The sequence below is a fragment of the Ptychodera flava genome, chromosome 1, assembly GCF_041260155.1.
Source record: "Ptychodera flava strain L36383 chromosome 1, AS_Pfla_20210202, whole genome shotgun sequence".
Classification (NCBI taxonomy): domain Eukaryota; kingdom Metazoa; phylum Hemichordata; class Enteropneusta; family Ptychoderidae; genus Ptychodera; species Ptychodera flava.
This window is the reverse complement of record NC_091928.1, coordinates 19,073,579-19,086,357: the sequence shown is the minus strand read 5'-3', so window position 1 is coordinate 19,086,357 and position 12,779 is coordinate 19,073,579. Positions and strand designations below refer to the sequence as shown.

At 37.9% G+C, this 12,779-nt stretch overlaps 1 protein-coding gene across 1 annotated transcript in view; it reads right to left on the bottom strand.

The window, feature by feature from the left end:
* Positions 1-10,953, bottom strand: part of LOC139132121 (VWFA and cache domain-containing protein 1-like) — a 60,407-nt gene extending 49,454 nt beyond the window's left edge. The window contains exon 1 of the mRNA XM_070698515.1: positions 10,558-10,953. The gene's annotated coding sequence lies outside the window, so the exon portion shown is untranslated. The remainder of the gene's footprint in view (positions 1-10,557) is intronic.
* Between the last annotated feature and the right edge of the window lie 1,826 nt (positions 10,954-12,779).

Genomic DNA, 12,779 nt, shown 5'->3' with positions numbered 1-12,779 from the left:
TGGACCAAAATTGAAAAAATCCAAGCACTTAAAAATAAAATCCCATCTCACTTTATCGAAGGCCTTTTCAAAATCGGCAATAAAGACCAATCCAGGCTCATTATTCTTCTCATACAATTCTATAATTTCAAGAATCCTCCTAATATTATCTGCTATAAATCTACCATGAATAAAACCTGTTTGGTCCTCATCTATAATATTTGTGATAACCCAGTTTTACTCGCAATGAAAGACACTTGGCCAAAATGCGAGTATCACAACAAAGCAAAGTTAAAGGTCGCCAATTTTAAGAAACACCGGATCCTTATCATTACCTTGTGCATCCTGTTTCAAAAGAAGTGATAATAGCCCTTCTCTTTGTGAGGATGATAAAAACCCAAGATTATATGAATAATTAAAACATTGAAGCATGGGTGTACATAATTCTTTGAAAAAAGTTTTATAAACTTCAACCGGAATACCGTCCAAGCCAGGAGATTTTCCAGCTGGGAAGGATCTGATAGCTTGCCACAACTCATTGATCGTAATTAAACCTTCACAGGTTTCCCGTTCAGATCTACCTAGACGACAAGCATAATTATCAGGAAAGAAAGTATGGCAATTTTCATTGCTAAGTAAAATCGGGGGATGATCGAATGAATAAAGTTTCCTGTAAAACAAAACTTCTTCATTCAAAATCTGTAATGGGTCTGACAGAATGGTACCATCGGATTGTACTAAAGTCATGACATTTTTCCTCGAATAATTCCTGTGAACAAGATTAAGAAAATATTTCGTCGGACGTTCGCCATCAGCCATCCACCTGGCTTTAGCACGAATAATGAGACCACCTGTTCTCTCTGCATACAGAGACTCAAGTTCTTCCTGTTTCAATGACAAACAGAGAGAAAGGTCACCTCGACAATGACTAGAACCAGAATCAATCACGGCATGTAATTCATTAATTTCTCTAATAAGACAATTCTCCTTTTCTGTTCTTTTGCGGTGCTTAAATGAGCTAAACTTAATACAGTGGCCTCTAAAAGCACATTTAAAGGCATCCCAGACACTGTGAGGGTTTGCAGAGAAATTATTAGCAATAAAGAAGTTGGAAATAAAACTATTGTGAATGGATAATGAAATGTTGGTCTTTGAGGAGAGAATTATTGAAGTGCCAATACCCCTTTCCACGTGTGAAAACATTAGTTTCCAAACCAATACCAATGAGGTGATGATCTGAGCGATATCTTTCGCCGATGGTAACACCTGTTATTTTTGAGACAAAAGAAAATGGCACTAAAAATAATCAATCCTACTGGCCGAATTGCCTCTCCTCCACGTGTATCGCCTTACAGAAGGGTTACGTAATCGCCAGATGTCATGCAAGTCCCACGAATGCATTAAATGTTTAATGCTCTCGAATGCATTCCGATGATAAACATTCTTTCCAGTACCTACTCTGTCAACCAAATCATCTTGAACGGTGTTAAAATCCCCGCAAATGATGATATCAGACACATCACCACAGAAATCGACAATTTGTGAATGGATATTCTCAAAGAAAAGGGGATTATCATTATTTGGGGCATATAAACAAACAAGAATGAACCGATGAGTATCAACAGTAATATCCATCATAATCCACCTACCCTCAGAATCTACACTTGTCTTGGCTACTGTATACGACAAATATTTTTCAAAAGAATTGCAATCCCTCTCCGATTACTAGTACCATGACTGAAAAAAATATCCGCACCCCATTCAGCTTTCCAGTAACTTTCATTACATTGATGTTGTAAGATTTATCTCGCAACCAAGTAAAGATCTCTCTTCTTTTAACTGAATTTGCTAATCCATTGCAATTATATGAAGCACTTTCAACTTTGGAAGTAACAGCCATATATGTAAGTAGTGGGAAATAATAACATATATGTAAGTATAGGGAAATAATAATATTGCATAGTTTACGTAACACGTTCGACGTCAAACCGTCCCCTATCAGTATCTTGACGAAGCCGCAAGGTACTGCAAATGGCGATGTCGACACGTTTTTGAACTTGGCGCGTTCGCATCGAATCAATGTGTCGATGTGTCCATTAGAGTTTTCATGTAAAATCCCAATTATCTTTAAATGAAAAGTACCGACAGAATCTGATAGATGCTGTCGATGGAGGTATGGAGACGACGGTTTAATAAAATGCAGTCCTTTTTGGGTTGAATGTTTCTTTGATTTGTCTAAGGACTAAGGACAGTTAGCAGAGGGTTTTTCTTATGATATTTTTTGAAACATCAAAAAAGATCGAAAAACAATCCCCTACATAATAAAAACAAACAAAACAAAACACATACTGATGTCTTCTTAGGTTGTCTCTCAATTATGTCAATGACAGTGCCATGATGGTTTGTGCAAGAATAGATTAGAAACGCTGAGAGAACATGCAAGTCTGGTGCCGAAACACAAAACCCAAAAATTCGGCCCCACAATGGTTCTCGGTGGTTTCTGTATCTTCAAAGCCTACTGAATCAGGATCTGCATGATGCCACCCTGGCACCCTTGGGCATTTTAATATATTCAATATATTCAAGATGGCCACCAAGATGGCCGCCAAAGCATGTAAATGGTAATATCTCAGCTCTATGAAATGTTATCAAAGTGATTTTGGTGTCATTTGCCAGGTAAACAGGGCCAAGGAATTCATTTCTTTCATTGCCAAACTGTGCAACTCTAAATTTGCATAAAAATCCAAGATGGCTGCCAAAATGACCTCCAAAACAGGTAAAATGCCATATCTCAGCTCCATGAGAAGCTGTTGGAGTCATTGTGGTCTCTTTTGCCAGGTAAATGGGGTTAAGGAACTCATATCTTTCATTGCCTTATATGTACAACCCTTAATTTGCATAAAAAGCCAAGATGGCTGCCAAAACGACATCCAAAAACAGGTAAAATATCATATCTCAGCTCAATGAGAAGCTGTTGGAGTCATTTTGGTCTCCTTTGCCAGGTATATTGGGTCAAGCAATTCATATCTTTCATTGGCTGACATGTACAACCCTTAATTTGCATAAACATTTGCATGAAAATCCAAATACCTGTTTCAGTGTGTAAGGAGTCAAATCTCAATACACTATACCACTGATGTTGGTGTCTTTCGGCATGTTTTACGGGTCAAAAATTGGTATCTTTTGATATATTTGCTATAAAATCACATGAAAATCTGAAATTGATGCTGACAACGCAAGATAGTTGCTAAGCTTGTTTCCACAAAATATATCAAGGCATACCTAAGCTGCGATTGCATACTAGAGACTAATACAGTAATGGTTCAAGGCTGAAGGATAAGTTTCTTTTGTTATAGTAAATGTGAAATATTTCATTGAAAGCCAAAATGACCACCCAATATCAACTGGCTACACAGATGGATGCCACAAAAACATTGAGTCGTATCTTAATCCTCCAAGCATTCTTGAGATCTATTTTGTTTTGTTTGGTCAGGTTTTATTGGCCACAGGGTTTTCGAATTCATTGCTTGTATTTCTGAACTGGCAAAAAATCTTCTTTACAATGGAATGATTTTATCCCACATTGCCGCTATAATGGTATCGTATAACATTAGACCGTATCTTAATTTATCCAGCATCTTTGACACAAAGTTGTGTGTGTTTTGGTCTGTTTTAAGAGGTCATGGAATTCACATTTCCATCAACATAAATTGTCAAACCATCCATTTAAATTAAATGATAATGAACTGTATCTTTCAATACAACATCAATGGTCATTTTATCGTTTGCCAATCAACGACAATAAATGAGCTTCAATTATTCGAGGCGAATTTGCTGAGAATGCACTCGCACTTGCATTAAAGTGACTTGTTTGGTCATCTTTGAGCCACCTGAGTCATCTGTCTTGTTTATCTTTGCACCAACTTAGTCACTCAGATGACCGCAAGTGGGCGTAGCAGAGGCCTTCTATGAATACCTTTATCATTGCAGGCATGGTTTTCTGATTTCACAATGAAGATACTTGTCTTTTGCCACTTTTGACAACCAGTTTTAATGTCATCCGTCAGACGTTGTACCTTAAGCTTTACAACAGTCATGCTGCTAACAAGTCTCTAGTTTCTGCTATAGTATAATTCATAGGCAGCAGAAACTCAAACTTCTCGTGTTTGACACAATTCAGAGCACTTTGAGCAGTTAAATCGCATCACAAACACCAATATTAGTAAGGTGTGAGTTGCATCTTTACCAATCAAGCATTCTTAAGACCTATTTTGATTAGTATGGTCATGTTTTATCCAGTTGCAGAATTTAAAACTCAAGTTATCTGACCTGAAAAAATATTCCAAGAACATTACAAAAAGAGGGAGTTTATCTGATAATGCTAACAATGGTGTCAAAATATTACATCATGTCTCTATTTACTGAGTAGCTAACAAGACCAACTTTTGTGTCTTTTGATACATTTGAAGGGTCAATTGCATATAAACTGTACAATCCAATATTATTATCAAAATTGAAGTCAAAACATCATCGATGCCCTAAAAAGAGTCGCAAAACAGGCATGTAGCTTAACTTATATTATTATTGATCATCTTTGAGATTGATTCTTAATCTTTGGCAGCATGTCAGGTTTCGAGGAACACACTTTTCCCATACATGAACTGTTTACGTACCATTTATCATTTGGTGGCACGTTTTTTAATACTTATCTGTAACAATGTACCAAACTACTCATTTACAAGTTTTCGACCAGAACTGTAAGATTCGGTAAGATTCTGGCACAACATCATCTTCATCGCTTTTGTTATAAGCAGGGCGATTTATATTGGCAGTTGCTTGATAGACTATACTGCCAGAATTTCACAGCCAGTTGAGTTAAAGAGCGCCTGTAACTTCCTGTGGAATATGGAGGGTCAACTGTACATCCATTTGGAATGAATTTATGCACATCTGAAGGAGCTGGTTAGCCTTGACTAAAAGTTAAAGAGAAAAGCGATTTGACTGATTCATTTTTCAGACACCAAAGTCACAAAATCCGTTTGACACCTTGAATCTTTCTTCACTATACCGTTTCTTATATATATATATATATATATATATATATATATATATATATATATATATATATATTATATATATATATATATATATATATATATATATATATATATATATATATATATATATATATATATATATATATATATATATATATATATATAAAGTTAAGTGAAATAAAGTAAACCTTTAATGCAGTCGTATTCCAATTGGGATCTTGATCATAAAGTACAATAAAGGTTTTGCAAAATCAACAGCAAACGAGTATTAAAAAAGGGATATATATTTATAAATCTGAATATCTATATGCGTATATTACATGTTCATCAATATTTTACTTTTTCATTTTTCTTTGTCTAAGTTATATATGTGTGTGTGTGCCAGTTGTTATGCTCGTTATTTTTAGAAGCTGTTTTAGTGTGTTGCGGCTCAAATGGCTAGCATGTAGCCCACTGCACCATAACAAGACAAAACATGGGCACCTAGCAGTTGTAACTCTTTGTCTGCATTCATTTCTGGTTGTTGGTATGTTTCTTTTCATAGTCCAATAAAAGCTTGTACAAGTCATCAAAACAGTACTGATTAGTCTGCAATGTACTTTTGGTTTCATTCCGAGACACAAGGGAAACACGTCATGTCACACGTTATGTCAGGTAGTAGATTAGAACTAGTGGAAAAGATTGCTTTTGGAGGAGCAAGGTGTATATATGTTTAATTATAAAAACAGCAACAATCCAATTAAATATTGGGTATACGTAATTGTACTGCAATTCAGCTGTTCAAAGTGCTTTGGGTGGGTGTCAAGCGTACACATTGGTATTTATAATGCCCCTACGGATGACCGTATTGCAGAAACTATAAAATTTTTTGCAGCATGACGGTTGCGAAGCTCAGGGTAGAATTTCAGAGGGATAATATGACAGTATCTTTACTGTCAATTAAAAGAATAATACAATCCATGTAAATGGATGGTTTGACAATTTGTATGAGTGGAAATGTGAAATCCATGACGTCTCAGACGGACCCAAACACATACAACTTTGTGTCAAAGATGCTGGATAAATTAAGATACGGTGTGATGTTTTAGGAAACCATTATAGCTACAATGCGGGATAAAATCCCTCCATTAGAAGTAAGATTTTTCCAGTGCAGAAAACAAGCAATGAAAACCCTGCGACCAGTAAAACCTGACCAAACAACAAAATAGGTCTCAAGAATGCTTGGTGGGTTAAGATACGACTCAATATTTTTGTTACATCCATCTGTGTGGCCATAGTTGATATTAGGTGGTCATTTTGGCTTTCAATGAAATATTTCACATTTAATATAATGAAAGAAACTTATCCTTCAGCCTTGAACCCTTAATGTATTAGTCTCTAGTATGCAATTTCAGCTAAGATATACCTTGATATATGTTGTGGAAACAAGCTTAGCAGCCATCTTGGATTGTAAGCATCAATTTCAGATTTTCATGGTTGATTTTATAGCAAATATAACAAAAGATACCAATTTTTGACCCGTAAAACATGCCGAAAGACACCAAAATCAGTGGCATAGTGTATTGAGATGTGACTCCTTACACACTGAAACAGGTATTTGGATTTTTATGCAAATGTTTATGCAAATTAAGGGTTGTACATGTCAGCCAATGAAAGATATGAATTGCTTGACCCAATATACCTGGCAAAGGAGACCAAAATGACTCCAACAGCTTCTCATTGAGCTGAGATATGATATTTTACCTGTTTTTGGATGTCGTTTTGGCAGCCATCTTGGCTTTTTATGCAAATTAAGGGTTGTACATATAAGGCAATGAAAGATATGAGTTCCTTAACGCCATTTACCTGGCAAAAGAGACCACAATGACTCCAACAGCTTCTCATGGAGCTGAGATATGGCATTTTACCTGTTTTTGAGGTGATTTTGGCAGCCATCTTGGATTTTTATGCAAATTTAGAGTTGCACATGTTGAAGTTGCACATGAAAGAAATGAATTCCTTGGCCCTGTTTACCTGGCAAATGATACCAAAATCACTTTGATAACATTTCATAGAGCTGAGATATTACCATTTACATGTTTTGGCGGCCATCTTGGCGGCCATCTTGAATATATTAAAATGCCCAAGGATGCCAGGGTGGCATTATTCAGATCCTGATTCAGTAGGCTTTGAAGATACAGAAACCACCGAGAACCATTGTGGGGCCGAAATTTTGGGTTCGACCAAAAATCAGGGTTCGGCACCAGACCTGTACTATAGGCGTATATTACATTATACAAGTGTGCGACGACCACGCTTTTGTTGATACCAGCGTATCTACCGATGCTTCCCACACGTATCGCCCATTATTATACATCTACCATCGAGAACAATATAATTTTGCGTGCACTAAAAAAGCCGTACGGAACACCCGTTCCGTAACACGTACGGTTTCCAGGCGCCCCATCCCCTGCGGCTGTATCTGCGCGTTCAGTGGTGAACGGTTTCAAGGGACCCATTGGACCAATGCCAGAACATTGGCGCCGCGCATCGCCCTCCGCTTCGCGTCGGGCGATACACTGCGCCAATGCCCTCGTGCATCCTTTGCGGTATTTCGTAATAACCTCATATATCTTTTCATGCGGCAGTGACCGCGTAAAACTACTCAGTCCGTACTTGCCACGAACCGTGATGCCCTCAAACCTTAGAAGACACCATGAAAGAGTTCATGTTCGGACAATAACTCTGTTTAAGTATAAACATTTCTCTATGGTTGTGAAAGTGATATCCCTCCGCGATCTTGACGACCAACGACCTTCAATTTACAAGAAATGCTCACATAACTTCGAGGGAAAACAATCAGAACGTCGCTTTATCTTACAGTCTGGTACCTGTTGAGTCGACCATGAACCTGGTACTGTATTACCTTCAATGCAAATGATTATTTGACCAGTCTTATGTCATATTATCTCATGTTTTTGTGTTTGTGTGATATAGCATACAAAAACACGCTACTCTAATACAGTAAGCTTATGCTATTTATGGTAGCGTTGTAGCATGATTCTTTCAAACTTGGAAGTGGCTCTGGATTTCACAGTAAAAATAACCGTGCCATCGAGGTGACAGCCTCATAAGGTCAAAATGACACTTGACTGTTTCTTACAAAAATCCCCCAACTCATCATCAACTTTTCCATCATGTGACAGTGAGAAAGGAGGGCGCCCTTTGAACCTAAACCTCTAACATCATGGCGTGTATGCTTTTATATGCTCGATGAAACTTTGGGGCATTAATTCGGAGAAAGTGGAACAACGACCAATCGTCGACCCTTCCTTTGTTCTAACATGGAGATAGATTTGCAAGTGTATCTGTCGTCTTCCCGACCAGACCACTGTCCCAATTGCATTGCGAATACGTAGTATAACGTATTATACGTATATATATATAATGTAACAATTTAGCCGGCTATTGAACCACTCTTTTTTGGGAGTGGAGATTTAGCCGAGCGGTTCTCTCTGTGGCCTCTCCGCTAGGCGACTGATGCCGTATGTTGTGGGTTCGAACCCGATTGAAAACTAGGATACTAGTGAGTGCGCAATGATATAGCATACAAAAACACGCTACTCTAATACAGTAAGCTTATGCTATTTATGGTAGCGTTGTAGCATGATTCTTTCAACTTGGAAGTGGCTCTGGATTTCACAGTAAAAATAAACGTGCCATCGAGGTGACAGCCTCATAAGGTCAAAATGACACTTGACGTATATATGAAGTATATGTTATGATGTATATATATATATATATATATATATATAGAGAGAGAGAGAGAGAGAGAGAGAGAGAGAGAGAGAGAGAGAGAGGAGAGAGAGGAGAGAGAGAGAGAGAGAGAGAGAGAGAGAGAACATGCCCAACAATACGTAAACATACGCTTCACGGGTTCATTAACCCGCATTGCACACTCACTAGTATCACTACCCACGCTCTTGATTGAAGAAAGTCAAAAGAGGTCAAAGTTTATGATTTAGTTATGGCAACCAACCTATTCAGAACACTTTCTCTCACTGCAGCTTTGAATCGACAAGACCAGTCTGCGCCGTACCTGTAAAAATAAAACCGCATCGTGCGGCTTACTGCGAAACCCTACAGTTTTCCACTAATCGCGGACAAGTTGCTAAGTTGCTAACCATGCAACAATTTTCGGGATGTCCTTCTCCCTATATAAGGATATTTGAAGAAAAAGGTTTGCAGAAAAATCCACGACCTTGACACCATCCGCCGTGTTCGGAAACCCTTACTCATAGACCACTAGTACGTTGTGGCATAACAGGTCATTCAAATCCAAGTTTTAAATGTTTTAAATCAGACATGTTGTCTTGTTTTCAATCTGTGAGTTTGATATTTTTTCTGCGGAAATATCAACGAGTGTTTTACATATTCCATTACAGCGGTTCAAGACTGAATGACAGAATTGTAATACAACGCTGGCTTCAATAGTCGCACTGGACAGATCTGACCCATAATATAGAACACCTAGTAAAGAAAGCATATCAGCGTCTCTATTTTCTCAGACGTTTAAAGAAATTTGGTATGAATCGCTCCGTCCTGGTCAATTGTTATCGTTCTGTAATAGAAAGTATTTTAACATATGGCATCACTATCTGGATCAACAATATCACCAAGAACGAATTCAATGCTCTTGAACGTGTTGTACGTATATCACAAACAATCATTGGGGCAGAATTGCCATCTTTACAATCCATCTATCACTCAAGATCTATCCGCAAAGCTGAGGCAATAATCAACGACTCGATTCATCCCGTTTATAATTTTTTCACATTGTTATCCTCAGGTAGGCGATATCGGAGTATCACAACAAGAACGGTCCGCTTTAATAATAGTTTTTATCCATCTGCCATACGCATTTTAAATCAATCCTAGCTTTGTGCACCATTGTTTTAAGGTTTTGCAAATAGTTGTATCATTTTAGTACCACTTGTTTTATATGTCTCTTATCTATACATCTCTTATTATTTTTGTCCTGTTCTTTTACTTTTTTCATCTTTTTATAATTTAATTTTTATCAGCGTTTTTGACAGCGTTTTTAGTATGTAAATTTTACTTGTATGTTCGGTTTGTCTTGTCTTTTATGAGCGCATGTGGAAAAGCAATTTCAAATGCTTTGTATGCATATGGCAATAAGGTTATTATTATCATTATCATTATTATTATCATTATATACAGAGACTATGAGGTATTGTTTAGTACTTAACACATTCAGAATAGACGAGGGTCAAACACCGCGTCAATACATCGTTATTCTACAGTCGATCATATCAAAAAGTGTTGCAGGGAGATCTCAGGTGTCTGTGTAAACACATGAATAGTTAATGGTATTATGATCTCTATCGTTTGCTCGTTTGGTAAAGCCAATATGTCCACTGCTACTTGTACTGACATTTACACACAAAAAATGAGGCCACGGAGGTACCATTCCGTGAACCCGCCACTCACAAAGCCATACGAGTAATTGAATGTACATTACCTGCATAAAGCTGACACCCAAACTGTCGTCTGCCAGTTTTGTCAGCTTTTGGCTCAGTTTGGTGACGTCCAGTAAGTTTGATGTCTGCACAAAGCTATAGCTCACAAATTGGACGGCAACGAACGTCCAATACACACTTTTGAGCATTGTGTCCGATACGTGTTTTTCGAAGCAGTCGAACTTTTGCGGGTTCGAAATCACAATAAGATAAAATCTTGCTCAGTAAGAGGTTAGTGACTCTATGTAAATGCGACGCTTGAACTATCTTCACGCCAGGAGTCAGGACCACGGACCACAACGCACTCTCAACTCCGTTACCTACACCCTTATTGACGAAACCCTCAGATCACAACTTAAGGTGGTAGCATCCGTGGGCGCTGTATTCTAAGAAAATTTGAAGTCGATATGAATTCTTTGGATCCTTGTATAATGAAGCGTCCAGCTGACGACAGTGGAAGGTTACAATGGCGCACGCATGTGTCATCTCCGCATGATATTGTAACCGGAGATACATTTACGCTTTGATCAACGAAAGTAATATTTTGCAAAGTTTCACGAAGCCACACAGCCCACGTGGGTGTGTCAGTTGTCTCCAAAATAAAAAAAAAAGTTTTGTAAGCTGTGCTGTAGCCAGACGTTGACAGTATGGATGATTCGGTATCACTTCGCCGAATCAATGTCAAGGAATGCTTACAACGTCACGTAAACGCTACCGAAAAATCTGGATGCAAATAAACGTAGTCAAGGTCCTTGGCAACAGTCATCCGTACGTTTTTTTTTCTGTGAGACGGCTGATAAACATTGCTAGTATTGCGAGTACAGATACCATTTTATCAATGTTATTATTTTTGTTCCGAAACGATCACGTTTAACGAGCGAAGGCTTCTATGGACCCATACCCACGTCAGATTTGATGACCTTTTGTCGTAATTGGCAGCGAATATTTTGAGCGTTCACTGGGGGGGGGGGGTGGGCTTGGATCATTAGATTGTAGGTATAGAATGGTAGTAATTGCCGCCATCCAATTTTGTTTTCTGTTGCTATCGTAAAATCTTACATTCTTTCGGAGTTCGCGTGACGTACACACTTCTTTCAATAATTCTTCAATGTCTGTTTGCAGAATTTGTCCTCAGCTCCCAAAGATGTGTACGTCGTGGGGTGTGGGGAAGTCATAAAACATCCACGAACAAGAAAGTTCAAACCGCTTATATTCAAGAAGCAAATGAGACCAACACTACTTTATCTAATTTTCCAGAAAATTTCAAGCAAATTTGTATCGACGTGGCCAAAATTAAACAGTGTAGGTTTTCTTTAACATGCCTTGGGAAAAACGTCTTCAGGGAAGCTAATTTTAATACCCGTAAAATCAACCCTCAGCTAAAAGCTCGACACCATCATGTTTTATAATATCGTAGTATATTACTACTACTAATAATAATTTATTTATAAAGCGTCAATATCCACAACAAAGTGATCAAGGACGCTGTGAGAAAATTTACATATCACAAAAGCAATTGAAACAGTAATAAAAAAACTACAATAAAACCATCTAAAACCAAAGTCTAAAAAGCAAATTTAAAAAGGAAAGTTTTAACATTAGTTTTAAAAATTGACAGGCTAGGAGAACGCCGAATATATAATGGAAGACTGTTCCAGAGTATGGGAGCTGCCACACTAAACGAACGATCTCCATACTTCTTTGTGCGCGATCGAACCGGACGAAGTCTGAACTGGTCAGCTGACCTCAAGTTACGACATGGAACATAGAGTGATATCATATTTGAAAGATAACTGGGAGCAAGCCCGTGAATACACTTAAAAGTCAGGACTAACATCTTAAATACAATGCGCTGTGTCACCGGTAACCAATGCAACTGGTACAGAACAGGGGTGATATGAAGAGAGATTTTAGATCGAGTTACAATTCTTGCAGCCATGTTTTGAACACGTTGAATCTGAATGATTAAATTATTCGGAAGTCCATACAACAGAGAGTTACAGAAATCAATACGAGATGTGATAAAAGCATGGACAAGTTGTTCTGTGGCAGACCTTGATAAATATTTACGAATACGAGCAATGCGTCGTAGATGAAAGGTTGCCGTACGGCAGATCTCTGAAACATGAGGTCTCAGTGTGAGATGAGAATCAAGGATGACGCCTAGGCTTTTGGCCTGATAGCAAACAGGAATTATTTTTATGAAAAATAGGGTCGGAGTGTT